A 22,950-nucleotide genomic window follows, 5' to 3' on the forward strand; every position below is an offset into this window, starting at 1 on the left:
CATCACTGTCTAAGAACAATGTATGTTAGTCTAAACAGGATTCAGTCAATTATATATAAATATATATAGGGTTCAGTCTGCTCTTTGTAGCTTTTCCATTGGAACTGATAGTGGTCAAATTGACCCCTAAAACAACCTACTGCCCTTTAGCGGGTCGAACGTGTTTTTACAAACGTCTAATACCAAAGAACAGCCCCATCAGTTTGTACAGAAGTCCCTGTAGTTACTGAGTAATACACCTTAGTGTGTAATAAGCCTTGGAGTGTTAAGGGGTTAATAAGAAAACTGTGTTTAATTTCTATTCATATCTTTATTGTCTTAAAATACATGCAGTCCAGTACAGTACAGTTGCAATGCACCACCTTGTGTTAAAGCAATGACCAGGTCAAAGGTGAGTTTACAAACATCTGCCTAATTTCATATAGCTGAAAATTAGCTTAGCTTTTTACATAAATGACTTTATAAAGTAGACTTATTCTGCAATATAGAGAGCCCTTATAGACACATATTACTATTCTATTATTTCTATGTTCAGTGAATTCATAATCAGTGATCCTCAATTAATACCGCAGCTTTAATGAGAGTTGTTTCCTTGGCCTGTCTGTTGTCACATTTGGAAAAAGGCATAAAAATAGAATAAATAGACACCTACACAATAACACCAATGGGGCATCAGGGAGGCTTCCCTAACTCATCACCTTCAAGTGCTCAAAATCTCACATCAGCCAGACTTAGCAAGTCAGAAACAACACTCTCGCAGAATGTCTGTGACCTAAGGGGAGTTGAGGCCAGATACAAGGGGCAATCCACTGCACATCGTCCTCACTGGCAGGGGAGGTTGGCAGGTACAATGCAGGAATATGCATAAAATCCAAGCTATAATCAAGACAAGGGCACAGGGTTGTTTATGGAACTGTAAGACTAATAAAGACTACATAATGAAATAATGCATGAAGTCATATAATGCTGCATTCAAAAATGAATGAGCCCAGAAATTAGCTCTAGGTGCAGGTGTGTTTTCTCAAGAGAGGGTGGAGCCAGGGTCCCTGACAAACATGTGATATGTGTAAAAATATCTTCTTAATAAATGTATACATCACTGGTCACTTTATGATATCCACCTACATTATACAGCACTGTACTTACACTGTATATGTGTGTCAGGCATCTACTTAATAGTTGGGTCGTTTCTGAAAACAGGATCACTGTTGCATTTTTGGGTAGTCAGTCGTTTTTGGAGTATTTCATTGGCCAAAAACATAAAAATTGGATTTGTGGCTAAAAACTGAACATTGATTAAGGGCCAGAGCAGTGGTCTTCGGACCGACGGACACTGAATCCTGTCTGTGGGTCTGGATTTCATGTTATTTGGTAGTTCACTGAGCTGTAGAGTTAGGAGTCTTGCCCAAGGACTCTTCTTGTTGGTGCTTTGTTAGTGTGCTTGCCTGGCCAGGGAATCGAACCATAGTGTGCCATGGGGAGGATGGCGTTGCTACCTATTACCCTACACCAACTGCTGCATGTGATAGGCGGACAGCGCTGTGAGCCAATTCTGTTACGTCAGCTAGCAGTGGCTAGCATTTTACTGAGTGGGACTCCAGAACTGTGGGACTCTAGGCCATTCGATGGCTGCAGTAACACCAGTGATCGAACAAGAGTTTGCCTAATGATAGGGTCAATGCTTAGACTGTTGTGCCACTCGGGAACCAAGGTAGTGGTTTCTTATAAAGTGGCCAATAAGTGTGCAGGTTACAAGTAACCTTTGTGTTAGGCTCCCAGCCCTGGACTGGAAGGGGTGGGGGTAATTACAAACCTTGGCAAGAATTAGAAAACCCAATACTTGGGCAAAGATTACAGCTTTGCAGAGTGTTCAGTCTGAAACACAGCCATGTTTGTCACTGGCAGCTAGCTCTTCAACAAGAAGACAGATCTCTGCTTGGTTGTAGACACTAAATGGACCAAAGTGTGGGATGAAATAGTGCAGAAAATGTAGGGTGATTTCTTCCCTGCATAAGTAGGGGTTCTACGTCAAACCAAAGCCCAGGTATCTGCTAAGAGGGACTGATAATTTGTGCTGTTTTGTCCCACTCATTATTCAGAACAGAGGATGGGCCATTACATTTCATTACCTGCACTTTATTACGTGTTATAATCGGGCCCACAGGTCCGCGGTACTGCCGGAGCACTGGTAATAAAAAACACACAACTCTGCACAGTCCACACTTTTACAAAATATCCCTGTGTAAGCACTGGCCTCTCCTACCTGAGTGCTTCTATCTCTGTTACAGATTTTAATTTGTCTTCTCTGTCCGAGCTACCTTCTCAAGGCTAGTGGAGTAGTATGCTGTTGTGTGTAAGTGATTATTCAGGGCGAGTGGGAGTGGGTGTAATGGTGCTGAAGCACCTCACTTTATGGTATTACCTCTAAAGTCCACTCACCGGTGCTGCTAGATGGCTTCACATTAGCTGATTTTTCCATTACAGGTTGGAACAGAATATTGTTGCTACAGTGAGAGTAAAAATGCACTCCTCCGAATCAGTTACTTCTGAGAACGAGAAAAGGGACCATTTGAAGATTTTGAGGCAAGACATTGAATCCATCACTACATCTGCCTGCTACTCTCTTATGCTGTAATCCCATAAGATGTGTATACTATCTATAACTATATCCCACATATTGAACATTTGAGATCATTTTACAGATCTCTGAGCTTAATCAACCTATAATAATTGAGTTTAGTTGGTTGTCATTGGCAAATGATCAAGTGATCGGCCAATGCAAGCTTTTAAAAGCACACTTTTAAAAATACCAAACTGTACCAATGTTGAATTTACTCACTTCCTAACAGTGTCAGCTATGCTGGTTCAATATTATACAGTGGGGCTGTGTGTGCAATACAACCTGAGTAAAATTCACACCTTTCCAGTTCTGCTCCTGGCACCATATATTTACATGCTATCTGGCAGTATGTAGTTGTTACCCCCAGGTCACCTTATTTTAGGTATGCAGTTATGTCTCAGATAATGGTTAGTTTCCTAGCCTCAGTGTTGGCTGAGCACTGCAGTGTTCACTCTTGCATTATCACAAGATTATGCTATGTGTTTTTGGTGGGTTTAATAATAGACAACCAAGGAATGAAAGACATTTAAAAATGATTAAACAAAGATTTTTCACCAATTTTGGGTTACGTTTTGGGTAAAGTTAAAGATTTCAATAAATGATTAAAACATTATTATTAGTTTACATTATTTTACATTAATATATTAAATGATATTCTTTCCTACTGCATTAGAATTGTTCTAACATACAATGTTTAGTAACTTAAAGTACATTAAACCTAAACTTTTCATTTCATTCAACAAAGTTTAACAAAGTTAACTCAGTTAGAGAGTTTTTGATTTAATGATTTTGAAACCCCTCTGATGATAATCTTGAAGAGGACAACAAGCTATGAGCTAAAGATGGCTACCAGGCTAAATACCTTACCTCAGTTTGGCTTCTTTTCTCTGTATATATATCAGTAATGCATTCTGTGTATTGTAGTAGAACATATATTGCTACAGAATACAGAATAGCATGATAAATAACATATTAAATACTAGTTTTAAGTCTCTTCAAAATAGAATGAACATTTTAATCATCCCATCAAGACAATTGATTCAATTTTAATTTAAGTAATTAGATTTGTCTTACAGCACAGCACAAGCTAGCATGCTAGCATGCTAATAAGAGCTCATCCAGGCAGTGAGTAGTGCAAGACGTTTATGAGAAGTGTATTATTTGCTTGCATGTAGAAATATTCAGATTAGCCTAACATCGTCCAGTAAATATGGCAGCCGTAGGATGAATCATAAGGAGCTTAAGGTGTGTGATTGCTAAAAATAATGATAATAATAATGATGGCTAATGGAACACTACACAAGAAAAAAGGGACTGGTTTTACATGGGGAGGTGAAGTGATGTAATTTTACTACATGCACATTGATTAAGACATTTCAGCACAAATGACTGAGATGAGAGTGGCTACTCAACTTACTCTCCAAAAAAACATGATGATAACCCATCTTATAACCCACTTATAGTAATAGAATTCATTTTTAGTTTGAAATTTAGCAACTTCATGTTCTTAACAGGTATGTACGCTATAGGCTACGCTACTCAATGACTTGAAGTTGCCTGAAGGGTGGCACCTCTGAGGAGTCCTTTGGCTCATCTTCTAGATTTGACTGAAGTTTGCCAGACTTGAAGTTTCTGAGCCATGCACAATGAAAAGCCCCCAAAAACTCCTTTTCCACAGGATATGATGGAATGTTTACCCACATGCTGATTCACACTGGTTTACTTTAACCTGACATCCTTTTTATGTCTCGTAATTACATTACCCCACCTCCTCATGTAAAACTAATAGCGTCTGAATAGGGCTTTAGAAATAAAGGTGCTCTTTTGCGTGATCTAAAGAACCTTTCGGTTAATGGTTCTGCTTGTAAATAAGAGGTGTGAATATGAAGAACAGGCTACTAGAACAGGCTACCAGACTACCAGAACCAAAAAATGCCAGAAGTGAGCTGCTCAGACAAGACAAGACAAGCTTGTATTTCAAGGAAGCTCTCCAGCTTCTTCCAGCTTCTTGTGTTGGGTGGCACTCCTCACAGACAGTGACTAGAGCGAAGATCGAACCCACAACCCCAGACTCCCTGTAGCTGTGTGGCACACACACTGCCTGCTGCAACACCATGCTGCCCGACTCTGTTAATACAATATATGTACAATATATCGAATTTTACATAAACTATAACTATAAGCTAATGATGGACCAAGGAGGGCTTAAGGAGGGACCAAGGAGATGCATGTCATCAAGGTACCTGTGCAGTCTCCTGTACTTCAGCTATCCTCTGCACAAGATGCTGATCAGGCAATGGCATGACTGACTATGACCGCCCATTAAAAAAACAGTACGGTGGTTGGGTCCAGTATATATACCCTGTCAATGCTGAAGAACTTAAGGTTTTGAGAACCTCCGTATAATGTGAGGGTTCTACACCAATTAAATGTCTTGTCTGGAATGGTTGTTCAAGCCAAGAAGCATTTTTAGTAAGGTTTATTTTTCTAGTAGCGCAGAAACTGAATTTTCTCTTCTTTTTTTGCATTTTTTTTTTGCAATTTTACAGCCAGAGAGTGAATCTCCATGCCTTGAGGGGTCATATCACTTCATTCAGAGCTAAATTGCACTCTGGGGTATGGCACCACTCTGTATCTGCTCGCGCTTACTGCTTAGACGACTCAAAGAGATGACACAGAGGAGGGGAATCTCCTCCTTCATGGGGACGAGACAGCGAACGGGACATGATCGCTTAGTGCACGGAATAGTGACACTGAGCAGGCCTGACAGATCGGCCCTCTGTCAGCAGATGGGAGCTATCTATAATTCAGGATAGAGGCTGTTGCATGCTGTTTCATTTCATATCCCATCACCACAGCTCTTCTCCGAGACACTGCGAAAGAACGCGGCAGACAGCTGGGGGTCCACGGCATAGCCCGTTTAGCGCTGTGTTCAGATAGGTAAGACTGTTAGATACACGTCGGAAAGGTCATCAACCGTCTCCTGACCCTTAACCTTCTCATGTCCACCAGCATATCCATTTCTGACACGTCCTGTAACTAAATAATAACAACCCGGCCATTTTGGATTGGATTGTTTTTCATGTAGTTGCTGAAACACAGGCCCGATGTCTGGATTTCTGTGCCTCAGTAAAATTACTGTTGTGCTTAAATCCTTTTGGTAAAAAGTCCTGGATTGCTCAGCAGAACTATAGGATAATTAACTACAGGCACTACGTTTTCTATAATGCCTCAGCATTTTGCCAAAAGCTTGCACCGGACAAGTTAATGGAAATTAATAGCAATCAGTTATGTTAGCACAGGCTTTATTTATTTTATTTTTATTTTTATTTATTTAAATGTGCGTCATAATAACACCAATATAACAGTAAACTACTCATTTTAAAGCCCATCTTATCCAGCTAACATGATGTCCCAGTTGTGGAGCTTGGATACAGATGCGGATGTGCCAGTGAGCTATCACACCATGTTGGAGACTGGGGTTCGATTTCCTTCTGGGTGACTATGCTGTGCTATGCCAATAAGAGTCCTTGGGCAAGACTCCTACCACTACATTGGCCCACCTCTGTAATTTGAGTAACCTTGTAAGTCGCTCTGGATAAGAGCATTAGCTAAACGCAATGCAAATATGTAATAAATGCAAATGTAAATAAATGTAAATGTAAAGGAAATAATAAAACAAAAAGCAAGCAAACCATGAACTTCCATTAACCCACATCCAGACCAGGAACACTGAGATAAAGGAACTGCTCATTCACAGACCAGCAAGGAACACCTGAGACTAACAAGAGGACAGAGCTACAGAGGATGCACAGGTAGGAACACTAATGACAAGGCGGGGCTAATGCAGATTCAAGGAAAGTGCACAAGGCTGAGCAAAACAGAGACAGACCAGAGACCAGAAGGGAAAACTGTGTAGTTTAATGCAGCAGAATAATATTCATGCATGTGTGTAACAGAAATATTGATAATATAATATCATGCAATAAATATGACAATAATAATAATAAATAACAATATTACTACTAACATTGTTTTATTAACATCATATTATAACACAATTATTATTTAGCAGTAAAATTAAATTCTGTGTGTCCCAGTACAACAACTAGTCAACATAAACTCCCCTGGTAGTTATAGAATGTCATCAACAAAGTTTGACAGTAATCAGAGAGATTCACCATGAAATGTATGAACTATAAGACTGCAAGTGTTTTTTAATTACTGGATTGTGTGCATAAGTCACAGGATTCACCCAGATATTTTTTTATTCAGCTTGTTATTATTGTTTATGTCAGTAGGATAAATGTAATATGCTAGAATTAACTCACAGCACAACAATAGTCAGCTTAAAATACAGCCGCCACACAGTGTGGTTAGGGTGGGGCAATATTATAACTCACTGCCTCACTGTTGAAAGTATGAGATCTTTAAAGAACTTTTGGAGGATCTTTAGTTTGAAACTATGGAGGAACCTCTTAAGGAGATTTGAAGAAAAAAGTTCCTCAAAGCACTTTAAGAGGTTCCTTCACATGGGTCATGAATCTTATATTTCAAACAGTGCTCCCAATAAGAACAATGATAAGTTTAACGCACAGACTGATCAAAACCATTCAGCCGATGCCATGTTGCAAGAAAACATAAGTGAGCTGTTTAAAATGACCTGGATTACCTAGTCATAATTATAGACAAAACCAATCTAACATATCAGCAGTTGTACTGTTGACATCTTTCATTGAGCACATCGAGTAATCATCTGGTAGACTGGTGCTACAGAGTTGGGATTGGAAGTAAAGGTTTCAGAGGTGCTTTGCCTGTGACATTACGTCACACAAAGTCTGACTACTGACAAAGCTGTTCTTCTCAGGAAAGATAGGTATAATGGGAAATTCATTGATAGATGTACATTAATCTAAGGTTAGGCAAACTGTCTACAAATGGGGAACATTCAGGACTGTTGCTATTAAATAAATATCTAATAATTTTGTCTCTGATATTTTTCTTCTATTCTTCTTCATCTCTTCTTAAAATAAACATGCCATAGTTGACACCTATTTTAATGAGGTGTATTTTGATGAGGTGGTGAGGATGATTATTTATACAATATAAAGCTCTCTTTTGTTTGAAATTATTGTTTAAATTGTGTTTTTATTAATTTACCAGATGTTTCACTGGCCGTTACAACTAGACCCTCAGTCTGTTAATTAACTCCACCTATGGTGTCAGTTGGAATGTTTACACTCATGTCACGTTGAGCTATTCATACACTGTTGGTACTGGAGACTGGAGAAGTTTATGTTTTCTCTGCTGTAGGATACTCATATTAAACATTAAGAACAAATTCAAGCATTATTAAGTAGGCAATATTAGGAAGACATTCAAACACTCCTTCCTATAAGTGAACACCACCTAACCCCTTAAAAACCGTATGGCCCGCTGGCGGGCCGAATGTGTTATTACAAGCCTATATTACCAAAGAACAGCCCCAGCAGTTTGTACAGACGTCCCTGTAGTTATCGAGTAATACACCTTAGTGTGTAATACGCCTTGGTGTGTTAAGGTGATGCACCCCTTGCTGATACATGCTCATCACTTGTACACAGACAGCTTGTGTGATCTCCATAGAAAAGCAATGCTAAGATCACCATGTCCTAGAGGGGTCCCCATCATCACTGACCCACCCAGCAATGGGATCAGTAAGGGAAGCAGTGGAACTGTCTTGGCTGGAGTGATCAGGCTCTGTCCAATACCTCTGGGATGAGCTGGAGTGGCATTTGTGATCCAGAATCGATCATGCAACATCAGTACCTGACTTCTTTTATGCTCTTGTGGCCGAATGTAATCAGAATCCTCTACATATAGAGTAATGCCTTACCTGAAGAGAGTATAAGCTGTTACTGCAGCAATTGGGTGTCTACAAAGAACCACGGCGACTCAAAGCATCATTTGAATGCTTAAATGTATTTTTGCCTGGTTTTAGGGGTCTTCAGACTGGTGACATAAGTTTGTGGACGTCCTTTTAGAAAATAGGCTCCATATAGCACCAAAAAGGGTTCCATATAGACCAACCTTTTTTTTGCTTAGGGTATAAAGAGATGTATTGAAGCTGGTTCAAATGAACACACTGTTTCAGCATGAATGAAAATGAATAAGAATATGGATCTACATATACAGCATAACGCTTGAAGAGATGCTATCTAGGGAACAGGCAGCATAGGTTTGGTGTTTAGAAGAAACTTCTCACTCTATGGCACCGGCGTCATTGCCATGTCGGGTGCTGTTCTGTAAGGGACTGTGCATGCCCACAGTGTCAGTGTGTGAAGGTCGCGAGGGCGCCCACAATAACATCACACTCTCGTTAATGCACTTTACCTCTACCCTGCCTCAGTCTGCCACCTGTATTTAACACATCTCTTTGCTTCTGTGGTGGAACTGAGCACCGGGAGGTGTGTGTGTGTGTATGTGTGTCTGTGTGTGTGCAGGGGTGGTTGATAGAAAGAAAAGCCTGTCCCTAAAGATGTTCTTCACCCCCTCCTCTCTCTCGCTCTCTCTCTCTCTCTCCTAACCCAGAGGAGCAGCCGGATGCTGACCCTGGTACACACAGGCTAATGTAATATTAACAGCCACTCTCTGTCCCTACCACCCCCAGGTGTTCAGCTTGTACAGCCACATCCAGGGAGGTCACATTCTCAGTCTGTGCATCCTTCTAACTTTCAACACTCTCTTTTAAACTTTGGCATCCAGGCAGTTGCTGTGCTATAATGGGACTGCCCTTAACGTCAGAACTGGTCAAAACTGACCTTTTCTTTTTACCTTGTTAGTTCATAGCTTTGCTGATAATAAGCATGGTTCATATCATCTCTTTAAAAACAGACAGTCAGTTACAGTCAGTAACATTACAGTCAGTGCAGATCATGTAGCTTTCCTAGAACAAAACCTGACCTGTCCACCTCGAACCAACTTTCACACACACTTCTTAAGTCTTCTTACTATTCGCACTAGTTCTAATTTACTGAAAACTTACACTAAGGCTAGTATTCCAACCTCAATACAGTTACATCTGAAGTAAGATTGTGTAATAATTTGACCTTAAAATAACAACTTTTAAAATAACATCATTTTAACGGTGCATTGACTTGTAATAGGAAGAACGGCATCTCTGTCATTGCCACTCCGGGCCTGGAATGTCGGCTACTGCGCTATGTAAATTTGGTGGCGTGTGAACAAGACCTATTATGAAAACTGGGTTAAATATTTGTAAAACTCTGCCATTTTGCATATTCAGTATACTTACGCTTGTCAATGAAAGCATGTGTAAAGATCCAGAGTCAATGAGGAGGAGCTCATAGCTGACCCTGGTACACACAGGCTAATGTAATATTAACAGCCACTCTCTGTCCCTACCACCCCCAGGTGTTCAGCTTTTACAGCCACATCCAGGGAGGTCACATTCTCAGTCTGTGCATCCTTCTAACTTTCAACACTCTTTTTTAAACTTTGGCATCCAGGCAGTTGCTGTGCTATAATGGGACTGCCCTTAATGTCAGAACTGGTCAAACTGGTCAAATGTCAGCTACTGCACTATGTAAAGAGGGTGTGAACAAGACCTATCATGAAAACTGGGTTAAATATTTGTAAAACTCTGCCATTTTGCAGATTCAATATACTTACGCTTGTCAATGAAAGCATGTGTAAATAACCATGAGAAGGAGCTCATAGCTTGAGTTGTATTTACAACAGTGGTGTAAAAGTAAGTTACACTCCTTAACTGGTATTCAGTTAAAACACTGAGTATTTTGTGTATTTTCACGTGAGGAAAGAAGCATCAGGTTTGGAAGTAGGGGTACAGGGGTACTAACTCATTTAATATTAGCATGTGAACCACAGATTAATTCCTCAAATTAATTTGCCCACATTAACCTACAACAGTGTGGAATACAGTTTTACTACCGCTGTTACCTTTTACTTACAGTAATAACTCCCTCACTCTGGATGCAGAGCTGCAGTGGAAACATACAGAGTGAGCAGCTGTCTGTCACGTAAACGGAACGTGTGGATAAAACCATTACCGACCATCTGCAGAGACATTGCTCTGGTGGGTGAGTGGAGAGCAGAGTTATATTAGCGTGAGGTGTGGGAGTTTCATATGGACATGGCCTGAGTGTAAAACGGAGAAATCTACAAGCAAGTCAAACCTCAGAATGACAGACTCAACAGTTTTAACCTGTAACGGAGTGAAAGACAAAAAAAAAAGACCCTGTGAAAGAGTCAACTGCTCCACACAACCGCTACATCACATACAGACCATGTCAACATAAAAGTCACTATAGCCATTTTCACATATGGACTCCAGGTGAAGAATCAGGTCCACACATTTCCCTTTGCTCCCATTTCACACATGTAGCACACAGCCAGAGATTTTCTGTGTCATGTGTGCGTTCTCACTACAGGAAATGTCCCATGTGGTTTAGACAAGCAGAGGCACCTATGTAGAGCATGCATGAGGTACAGCATGACCCACCGTGAACTTTGTATTAGGGGGCTGGCAGAAGAAGGTCTGTGTAATGTACGCCATAAATGATGCGGATATTTGCGTTCACACATGCAACATGTCCGAGCAATGTCCGGAAAAGTCCCAGGTTACCTGACTTACTTAGTGCTTTGCTGTTCACTCAAAAATAAATCTAAAAAAAAAAATACAGAAAATAAATCATGGCATCAAATGTTTTACAATATAATTGTCTCCATTTCTAATTTCAGTCGAAATAATTAAAACGAAGCTGAACAGTCAATGTCTGACACGAAACGTCACTTTCTGCAGTTCCTCTCCGGCCCTTTCTAGTGTAAACTACAAATCCCAGAACCCCCTCATTCCTGATCCGGCTCACATGACCAGAGAGGACGAGCAGGTGATGGGGAGTCATGTGACATTAGCCTGGGCTGAATCTGGCTGCTGCTATTGCGTCTGAAGTGAGAGCTAAGGCTAAGTGCTCTTTCAACATAAACAAAAGGTAACGTGTGAGAGTCGCTTTCACTCCGCTGTCTCTCTCTCTCTCTCTCTCTCTCTCTCTCTCATTAACCGCGTCGGTCCCGCTGCTGAAGCTAGTGCAGGGAGGAGGGCAGTGGGGGAGGAGGCGGAAGCGAGGAGAGGAGAGGAGAGGAGAGGAGAGGAAGGCAAGGCCAGGGAGGATGCTCTCATCCTCTCTCCACTCTCATCACTGGAAATCAGAGCACTGCTGCCGCAGCATCCAGAATCAGCAGTGTTTATGTTTGTCTGCGTGTTAAATGGTCATGTGGCTGGATGAGCTCTGCTGTAGGACTGTTTACATGGCTTGGTTCAGACGGCATGAGTGGAAGACCTGCTGTTGCAGCCGTTGAAGGAGGCCTTTCTGCTCAGCATCACACACACTTTATTTACCTGCACCTCCTTCAGCTGCTGACACACACACACACACACATATATACACACACACGCACCGGCATGACATGGACACTGACATGACAGATGAGTCGACTGTTCTTCCTAGTGTTGCTGTGATTTATAAGATCACATTGCCTGATAGTAGAAAACCTTGTATCTCCAGTAGAGATGCACTGATACCACTTTTTCCTTTCCGATACCAGATTTTCAAGTATCTGCTGATACCTACTCGTAAATACTCGACAGATGGCCATAAATATCTTATATTAATAGTGTTCCTCTTTTTATAGGTTGTATGTTTTCATATCCTATGTTAAATGTAAGAGATAATATGCTGCTATATGAACTGCGTTTACTAGTTGAGTAACAGCACATTTGATATGTTTCAAAGCTAGGAACAGGGTTACAAAGGGGTGGAAAAATTCGGATAAATTTCTAGTAAATTACCGGTAACTTTTCATGGGAACTATTCCAAAATGTAAATTGTGAATGTTGGGAACTTTGGGAATTTATTGGAATTAATAGGAAATATTGGATAATTTATAGGAACTATATCATACACTGTCTTTAGTGTGCCGTTTTTTGTTAACAAAAGACATGAAGGCATGCCAATACAAATACAAATTTCCTTTTAATTCCCATTAATTCCTATGGTAAATTTCCCAACTTTGAAAATTCAGGGAATTTTGCATCCCCAACTATGAAGAAATAAAGACGGACACAATGGCGTGCAAGTAGGAAGGCATAATCTTGCTAAGCTCGACCAAAATTCACATTTCAGAGCAGTGAAAAAATGTCAGATTAGAATCAGAAACGTGCTTATGTAGTAATTTCACATTCAGGTACTCAGGTGTCTCTGTGTAAAATTTACTAAACTTCAGTGTGTGGCTTTAAAACAGTCTGATTAAACTTAACTTTTGGTTTCAGAACCAAAAGAAAATGTAGAAGTTCCATTAAATGTCTATTTAATGGTGATAACTATTTATTATTGGCTTTAACTGGTTGCTTAAAAAGTTGATTTCATAGCAAAAAGCTCCTTGGTATTGGTGCTCTCTATTGCCGATGCTGATACTGTGTGTAAGTGCTGGTATCGATATCGGTGCAGATCTCCAGTTTTGTCGTTTTTTGCTTTTTGACATAGTTTGCAGCAGCTGCTTTCAGTTATTTTTGCCTACTGTGCTGTCCTGTAGAGTTGCCATTTTAAAGATGTAAGGTCTTTGTCCAACAGTGATGATATTATTACCATAATATCACAACATTATTACTGTTGATTTCTTTTATCCTGAACAGACAGTAGGTCCTTCCACCTAGGGTCTGTTAACACCTGGCGTTAACATGTGTTTTGGACAGTTTCTGGATCTACTTCCATATCCTCTGGATAGACTTGGATTCTGTTTCCACTGTTTACACATTAAAATGCATCCCCAGTGTAACCAGATAAGATCTGATTTTACTTTCCCGTGTAAAAATCCACCATCACACCCCTAGAGATTACTGTAGTTTTAGTAAAGATTATTGTACGAATTATTTACCATTTGTATTACTATAGACCTTTTTTTCTAATTAACGACAATATACAATAATAAAAGTACATGGTCAAAAGTATTGTGACACCTCACAAATGTTCACATCATTTCCATTGGACTTCCTGTAAACAACAGTTTCTCATCGAAATTGTCCTGCGAACAGTTTAGCGGAATAGTGGGGCTTCTACAACGCCGTGGAACGAAAGATTTGGGCTGGAGATCCGAGGGGCTTCAGGTTGATGGAACCGGAAGCCAGACAGGGGTGGTGGTGGGGTGTGAATTTTTCGCTCGCATGGCAGAATCGGATCACAGAAACACAACATCTGTCTCTGATTGCCTTTGAATGTGGTTTGAGTTTGATCCAGTCACAATGTATCTTGGGGGAGTTTACACCTGGCTCTTTATGCGGACGTGCATTCTGAGTAGTGTTTTAAGCTGTTAGCTCCTGGGTGTCATTTGTACTCGTCATAGTCAGACGCCAGCTTAGCATGTTTAGCATGTTGCTAACTTGCTAAAAACCTATAGCTTAAGGTTTCTGGGCAGAATGATTATCGGATGATTATTAATCGTGTTCTCTGTACAACTGCATGCACTGAACTGTTTCATCCGTACTGCAGCATCCGTACTGCAACATCCGTACCCTGATGATTCGGTTTAAATACACCCACCATCACACCCCTAAAAATGACTGTAGTTTTAGTAAAGATTATTGTAAAAAATTCTAACCATTTGTATTACTATAGACCTTTTTTCTAATTAATGACAATATACAATAATTAAAGTACATGGTCAAAAGTATTGGGACACCTGCTCATTCATAGTTTCTTCCGAAATCAAGGGTATTAAAAGAAACAACAACAACAAAAAAAAACTGCCTCTGGTGTCCAGGGAAGACTTTCTACTAGGTTTTGGAGCATTGCTCTGAGGATTTAATTGCATTCAACTACAAGAGCTTTAGTGAAGTGAGGAAGTTGCATGATCACCAACCTACATCACCCCCATCTCCCCAATGCATCCTAAAAACACCAACTATCATTCCACACAGTTCCACTGCTCCACAGCTCAATGCTGGGGGCTTCATACCCCTCTAGCCCACGTCTGGAATTAGGTGTGGTGCCAATGGCTTCATTTTGATCTGCTCCAGAGAGTCCTATTCTATTGGCGGTACTTCTCTTCAGGGACTAGACAAGCTGTGAGTGTGCATTTGCACATCTGTGTCAGCAATGAATGCAATAAAAGTAGCTGTATACGTTTATTAGATGAGGTGTCCACAAACTTTTGGACTTGTAGTGTAGCTGTAAATTAATGTCCTCCACACAGTTATTGAAATACTCAATTTTTAATGATTGTGTTAAAAATGTGCATTTTTACCTAAATATGGCATTTGAACAGGGCTGCCTAAGATACATAATTAATTATAGTTATATAATTAATATATAATATATAATTAATTTATAATTATAGTAATTATAAACATAGTTAATATGATACTTGCGGTGGTTCCGGGTTCTGGTTGGGGTGTGTTCTGCTTCAGGTTCTGCTTCACCTTCACTCAGGTTGATTCTCGCCCTTAGCCGAGATGTGTTTTTCTGTCAGAGACAATGGAATATGCATCTTGTGCTACGCTATACCTGATGACTGGTCAGAAAGTTTGGGTCATATTTGTCTTATTTGGTCTTATCTGACCACAGCACCTGCTCCCAAATTGTGACAAACTTCACATGCTATAATTTGTTCCTCTGCAATGCCAAGGCCTTTCTTCTGGCAGCTCTTTTAAATAGCTTGTTTATGTGGAGGCTGCGATGGATCCACCCAGAATGTGACCAGTTTTTGTAATTCTTTAACCATGATGTTTTCTTTGCCACCTTTATCGTCCCCAGTTTTGCCAAGGGAAAAGAATAGACCTGCCTCCCAGTTCTATGAACACTGTCTCGATTGCAGCTGCTGGTTATCTAGAGGGTTCCATATAGTCTTAAACTAGATTTAAAGTTTTTTCTTAAAAGAACTGTGCCTAAACTATAGTTACATTCAAAATAATTCAACCCCCCATTGCAAAGTTTATTCAGTAGACCTTTTACTGTTATGACCTGCTGCAAATGTGATGCATAGCCAGACACTCCAATCTCCTGGCCACGTTCCGCCTCCAGCTCATTGATATTTTTGGGATTCTGTGCTGCCACCTCTTCAAATCCCACCAAAGTTTTTCTGTGGGGTTCAAGTCAGGTGACTCTGATGACTACTCCAGAATCTTTCAGGACTTCTTCTGAAACCAAGCCTTGGTGGACTCTTTTCAGGCCTGTGGATCTGGAGGAGGAAGAAATAAGCATACTCTGAAAAGAGCACCCTGCTTACAGTGAAGTGAAGTGGTTCAGTGATGCTCTGGGGCTGCTTTGCTGCTTCTGGCACTGGAAGCCTGCAGCGTGTGAAGGGCAAGATAAATTCAATTCAGGATCGGAAAGGTCACCCCTTCTGTGAGGAAGCTGAAGCTGCCAGAATGTTGCCAGAATGCTGCCAGAAGCTGTTGTATGGCTATGCATTACATTTGCAGCAGGTCATAACAACAAAAGGGGGCTCTAAATATATATATGGTACATGGTATAAATGGCTAATTTTTTTAATGCCAATGTTCTTGAGTGCAAGTTGATACAATAGACCTGTAATTAAGATGCCACTTCTTCACTTCTATGGAAAAAAAAAAGATTCATCATTAAAAATAATTTTCCTGCCAGTCTAAAAATGATGTTGAGCTTGTGATTCATGTACGACTGGATTGTAATTACTTGATTGCATAAGTAAGTTACTTGAAATCTCTGTAATTGGACAGCATTGTGGAGCAGGCCACAGAAGAGAAGCAAGGCTAGGATTTAATTTGTGGACCCATGCAGATGAGAGGGCTACCCAATCCAGATAACAAGCCTGGAGGTTTGGAAATGTCGGAATAATGGGTGGACAGGGCTTTAGACCTAATTAAACTAATCAGCACTCAGAGTGATGGAGGATAAGGTCTGATACAAGTGTGTGACACTGCTTTGGCTGGAAATGCTTAGAGGGCTGCTTCAGTAAGACCCTGCTGGCAAAGCGAGCTCATGGCTAGACAGTGCTGATTCATGTTTGCGATATTGTTTACGCTGCTGCCTGAAAATGAGTGTCAGGCAGGGGTCCAAAAAAACAAGACGACTGGCTGTAAGCCGAGGACGTCTATCAAACCAGGACTGCGAAGACAAAACCTGCTGCTTGTTTTACCTGAAAACAGTGTTTCCCTGTTTTTGGAATGAGATTCTGGACTTGATTGATTTGTGATCGTGTTTGTTGAAGCTGTTATTTAGGTCAGGATGGAGTCCTTCCAGCATGTCATATTGTTGTTTTTATTATTATTAGTTTACAGCTCATCATTTTTAGATATATGCGGAAACTTTTGCCTCCAAAAATAAAAAAATGACATTTAATATAAAGACTGAATAAATAAAAAGACAAATAAAGACTGAATAGGTTAAATAGAATTTCCTTTTGTTCCTCTGTTTATGAAGTGCTGATGTCTTTGAGGTAAACCTGCAGACAGGCTTTTGCACATGGAACCTCCCCCAAAAAAACAAAGAGCCAGCCATTCAGTCTAATATGTATATGATGTTTTAAATTTGATTCTCGATATTTATTGAAAAAGTTGCCACTTAGATACCTGCTCTTTTATTCCATATATGCACATTATTATATTTTAGTTTTATAATATTTTATTATTTTACCAAACAATGTCTGTTTATTTTTTTTCTTTAGCAGGTTATAGGTTATGTACACTTTAAACATGCCAAAAAAACCCACCAATTGTGTGACTTCATGTTCTAGTTAACATTTTAATTTTGATCTAATTATTTAAAAATCACAAATAAAAATGACAGTATATTAAATATATATTACGCTATTAGAAATACTGAGCAATGGTTGAGCTTTGTTCTCATTCAATTACAAAATTGTAGATGTTGGTTGACTGGAAATACAGTGAACAAGAGCTTGCCTTCAAGCTACAAATGAAGTATTAGTCAGGAAAGGCCACACTTAAATAGAATAAACACATAAAAATAGATAAAATGGTAATAATTTATGCCTTATTTTAGGACACAGTACAAAATTACCAGCTGGCTTTCAGGAATCAATCATGCCAATAAAACTTCCTGCCAAACCCAAACACTGTGTTGGTCCCCCTTATGCTAACTACTCTGGATCATGAAGGCATGGACTCCATAAGACCTCTGAATGTGTTCTACACTCTTATTAAATCAAGGTGCTGCTAAGGGTTCTTTGAGAGATACCATATCTTTGAGATTTGCCCTAGAAGAACCATGTTTGTCATTGAGATCTATGTGTCAGGAATCTTTTAATGCTTTGGAGAAGTCAGTGTAAAGGTTATTTACTAGTTGAGAGGTTATTCACACTCACAGCTTCTTTAAAAATATATATTTGTCATGGAACAAAAAGTGTTTTTTCTATGGCGAAAAGTAGCATGGTCATTAACCGCTATACTGCTGGAGGGCTGAAAGTGTTCCCTGTAGTAACTGGTGTAGACTAATACATGAAAACATGCTTCCAGCAACAGAAACCAGTGCAAAACTATAGTGCAAAAAAACATGTAATTTATAATATATAAATTACATGTAATCATATTATACTATACATATTATACTATAAACAGTTCTGGACAAGATTGGCATCATAAAAAGGAATATATATATATATTTTAGGAGTATGTGGGAACTGACACAAAGACGTTAGCCAAAGAATCTTTAAGTAGGGCTGTCCTGATCCAAAACTGTGCATCTGAGTGTATTTCCTAACTTTATATATGCATATATCGCTGCTGTCCAATTAAAACCACGTATCTCCATTTTTTATTTTTCTCCATGATTTGAACCCGGTAGCTGCTCTGTACACCATGTAAATAATTCTGGAGGAATAGACCAATAGAAATGCTCTAAATTACATGGAATAAACTCTTATTTTACATTGACTTCCATTTAGAGTTATGGACGTTTTTTGCCTTCTGCTGTAAAGTTGGCATTTTAGAGATATATACAGATCATTGCACAGAATTCCGAATAATTCAGAAGAAGAATTATTGGGGCAAGCAGAGGCGATCTGAATGTGGAGCAATATAAATGTCCGCTCTCAGTTGTGAGGCTAATATAATGTCATTACGCAGCACATCTCCCACACTTGCTCCTCACAGCTGTTTCTGCGCCTCCTTATTTGTTACTTACAGGTGCAATATCCCCTTCTGCGTTCACCTTGACCTGCAGCTCTCCTGCGATATCCATGTGGTTTGATTGTATTCAACTCTGTTTCTCTGCTCCGCTGTGATCGGAGGGACCCATTGATGGTATCAGATTGGTTGAGTAATTGATTGTAACTGGTTATTAACCTCTGAGAACTTTGTGGCCAGCGCAGCGCAATGTGAGAGCAGCCCTTAATCACTCACAAATGGCATTCACTAATGAAATTAGTTCCTGGTTCTGCACCACAACTTTATTTGTTCGAGCAAGCCTTGACAAGGGCATCCAGTTCTGAAGTTTACTTTCCTGAGAAATGGTGTAGTGGAATGGTGTGGTGTAGTTAACATGCTGTAGTGAAATCACGTTATTTGGAATATGTGTTTTAGGGCTGGCAACTTTAGCTTTAAATATAATATTATTTATGATCAGCGGTGGCACACTGTTCTGTGCACCTACATATTGTAAATATTGAAACTGACATTTATTTTTACATTAAATTCAACAGACATGTAGTTTTTTTTATTGGATCATCTTTTTTTTTTATTGGAAATATCAATAACATGCTTAATTTACACACCTTTAACTGATGAGAACCATTTTATTTGATATATCTATGAGCAAATGGCTTAAATTGCTACATAATAGGGATCAGCAGGTATGTATTTTTTTGGACAAATAATGGATTGTGTATGTTTCTAGGAAACATTAACATAATGCTTAATAACACACTGAAAATGAACATTTAAACATTATTAACATATAATAAATGAAACATCCATACAGTATATAGAAAATAAGATTTAGAAAAGTTAAAAAAAAGTAATACACAAGTAAAATATATATATTCACAATAGAATATAAATACAGAATATATATTATGTAATGTAACATTAACTTACATTATACTTACACTATACATACTCTATATATGCATTATTGCACTGTTTAAAAAAGGTTAATATATATATATATATATATATATATGAAATATAATATAATATATTTGTATATATACACACATATACATATTAGATAGATGTGAATTCAAGTGTAGTGTGTGTGTGGGGGGGGCTTTGGTGGGTGCATTGTGACTGAGCGGTTGGCTACAGTTCCATTAAGTAGGTTTAGGATGTAGAGTGTGTTTGTACAGGGTGGAGGTGTGATGGAATATCTTGTGTGATGAGAGCGGTGACATAGCTTTGTGATGGGCTGGACTGATGAACTGTACTAGTGGCTGTTCAGCAGCTTAATTGCTTGAGAGGTAGAAGGTGTTTTGGAAATGTCTGGTTCTGGTCTTCATGCACTCAGGCAATGGCTTTTGTATAAATCCAGAATGAATGGAAGTTGAACCCTGTTGGTGGGAGTGGGTGGGTGGGTTGTGTGGGTTGTGCTCATTATTCTTGCTATTTTTGTCAAACTTTTGTCTGTTTCCTATTTAAAGTTCCAGCCAGTATCTTTGAAACCTGTAATAAACCCAACATGACACTCTTGTCACATTATTAGCCCCAAGCTAACACACTAGCTAAGCTAACATGCTAGTTTAGAAACATGCAGTACAGCTTAATTCAATATGATATGTTGTACTCTTACATCCTTTTAAACACAGCATATATGATCATATGTAATTAGTTTTCAGTGGCAGGCTCAGTGGCAGGCTCAGTGGCAGGTACTTCAACAGGCATCTTTCATTTTCCAGTTTCCATTCTTTGTCATTGATATCATTTATGTTTTAATGACTTTGCTGTACAGGCAGTAGTGAGCTATACACATAGACATGTGCAATTAAATCTTTTCGTGCCAAGTTCTGAGCTTTCAGGCACATTTTCAGACGACAGCAGAGTCAGAAATGAAAGGCAGGCAGGTAGGTATGCTGGGTCTAGAGCGTAATTCAGTCATTCTACTGTGTGAAGCATTGTGTATATGAACCATTGCCTGATCATATGGTTTAATTGTATTACATGTGCTCGTATTCCTCTGCATTGTATGATTATGGCCTGCTGTATTATAAATAGTTAGACATATTGTCCACGGCACAATATGCAAGTGTTTATGAACCATTTGACCACCTTTGGTCAACTGCATTTGATGGCTCTATTGTTATCATAGTAGGAATAACAGTGGCATGCATAGGAATAACAGTGGCATGCTTGTAGCTCTGTCTGCAGAATGAATATTAAATTAGTCCTTGATCTTGTGAAAACGTTTCAGGAATGCAATTACAGTTTTTAATACAGAATAATGGCAGTATTTAGTTCACTGTATACATTTCCAAATTGCCTTTATGATATGTATTGTAATGGAAGTACATTGAATTCTGTTGTCATTCATGGAGCACAGACAACACAAGACACCCATATTCACCATTAGTATTTGGCCTCCGCCTTTAATCCATCCGTGCAGTGAACACACATACTTGTGATCAAACACACACAGTGACCGTGAGCATACGTGCCCGGAGCGGTGGGCAGCCATTGCTTTAGTGACATTGTTTAAAGAACCCTTTGTAGCACCTTTTAGTTTTTAGAATGAGTGGGATGCGGCACCAAGATGGTGAGGTGGGGCCTCCATGTGTTGCCTCAATGAGCCATGGAAGCCCATGATCATGACCCTGTTACTAGTCCACCAGTTGACCTTTTGTGGACCACTTTTGGTAGGTATTAACCACTGAAACTAGTGAATCGTGACCCACAGCTTGAAAAGCACTCCTCTAGATCATGGGTCACCAGCCCTCCTCCTGGAGATCTACCTTCTAGGAGGTTTTGCTGCCAACCTCCAACCCAGATTTAACACACCTCGTTCTGAAGGCAATAATTAGATGGATCAGGTGGGGTCAGTGGGCTTGCAGCTAAAGTCTGTCTAAAGGTGTCAGATCTTCAGGAGCAGGGTTGGTGACAACCCCTTTAAACCATTTAGACCCTTTAGGCAGCAGTGAAGCTTTATTTTGCAAATGCGTAATAGCTACGTTGGCCTCCAGAGAAAACTGCAGATGTTTGAACTGTCGATTGAAGCCAGCCAAAGATCTTCAGACTAGAACAGTATGACTTTGAACAGTATGAACAAAAGCAGTTTTATCAAGTTTAAAAACTTTACGTTTTGTTTGTTCGGCACTTTTCACTGCAGACGCTGTTTACACAGTTCCAGCGAGAGTTTTTCGGGGGAAACCAGGAAGGCAAAGAGCTGTGAGTACTCAGACAGGGTCATGCACTGGCACAGCAAAAGGGGTTCAGAAGGATTCCTGAGGGGTTCTTGCTATTTACAAACCATGGCAACACAGGACTGATAGCAGTAATATTTAAAGAATCCTGGGAAATGTGGTTTGAGCTGCTGTGCTAGTGGCACGGTGGAAACTCCTTAATTGTGCACTTAAAGAAATACGATCGGATGTCATGAGTCTTGAGCCCATTCTGTGATTAAAAGATTATTTATAACTTCCTCGATTAAAGTTATGACTGTTCAGCTTCTAAAGACCGAAGAATCTTTCGGTGCCAGGAAAAGGCGTCCTTTGCTCTTCTCCACAGATTCATTTGGAAAGGCTCCTGCTGGAAAGGTCCCCTTACAGTTCTAAGATGTAGGATATTTAGTGGAACATCAGCATCATTTGACATGGTGTCACAGTGAGTAAGTCCAAGTAGTGAGATGTTTCAGAGTAGGCTTCAGCGATGCCTCATCGAGCTCAGCGGCATCATCGTAGGTCAAACATAACTTCAATTAGTCATGTCTTCTGGAACACAAATTTGTAATATCTGCAGCTCCAGAGGATGAAGGAGCATGCAGCTAATCTCCCTGGCTAAACTCTCTTGGGTGGTATCCCCTTCTGGTTGCTTGGAGGAGCTTGGCTGCTGCATAAAATCAACCAGCATGTCCAATCCGGTTTGGATGGTGGATCATTGGGTTGCTGTGTCTGTGCGGAGGATTTTTTGACAGCAGGATGATGAATGAACATCGGTGGTCAATCCAGCTTTATCCGTTTTACTACAGCACGTTAGTCGGAATTAGAGGTCAAAAACTGAGGCTAATCACTCAAGGGATTTTAGTTCATGTGTGGTAGTCAACATGACAGCTGTAGCGTTTGGGGCCTGCTGATTTTGCTGGTGATGAGTTGACTAATGTGCTCACTGAAGA

The 22,950-nt window shown here is 39.8% G+C and overlaps 1 protein-coding gene across 2 annotated transcripts in view; it reads left to right on the top strand.

Moving 5' to 3' along the window:
* Positions 1–11,527: 11,527 nt before the first annotated feature.
* The window catches only part of tsnare1 (T-SNARE Domain Containing 1), a 196,207-nt gene continuing 184,784 nt past the window's right edge, over positions 11,528–22,950 (top strand). Inside the window, exons 1-2 of one of the 2 annotated variants that reach the window (XM_072680070.1) lie at positions 11,528–11,631; positions 21,949–22,007. The gene's annotated coding sequence lies outside the window, so the exon portion shown is untranslated. The remainder of the gene's footprint in view (positions 11,632–21,948; positions 22,008–22,950) is intronic. The other variant, XM_072680069.1, reaches the window with a different exon arrangement.

This window comes from Salminus brasiliensis, chromosome 5 (genome assembly GCF_030463535.1).
Source record: "Salminus brasiliensis chromosome 5, fSalBra1.hap2, whole genome shotgun sequence".
NCBI classification, from domain to species: Eukaryota; Metazoa; Chordata; class Actinopteri; order Characiformes; family Bryconidae; genus Salminus; species Salminus brasiliensis.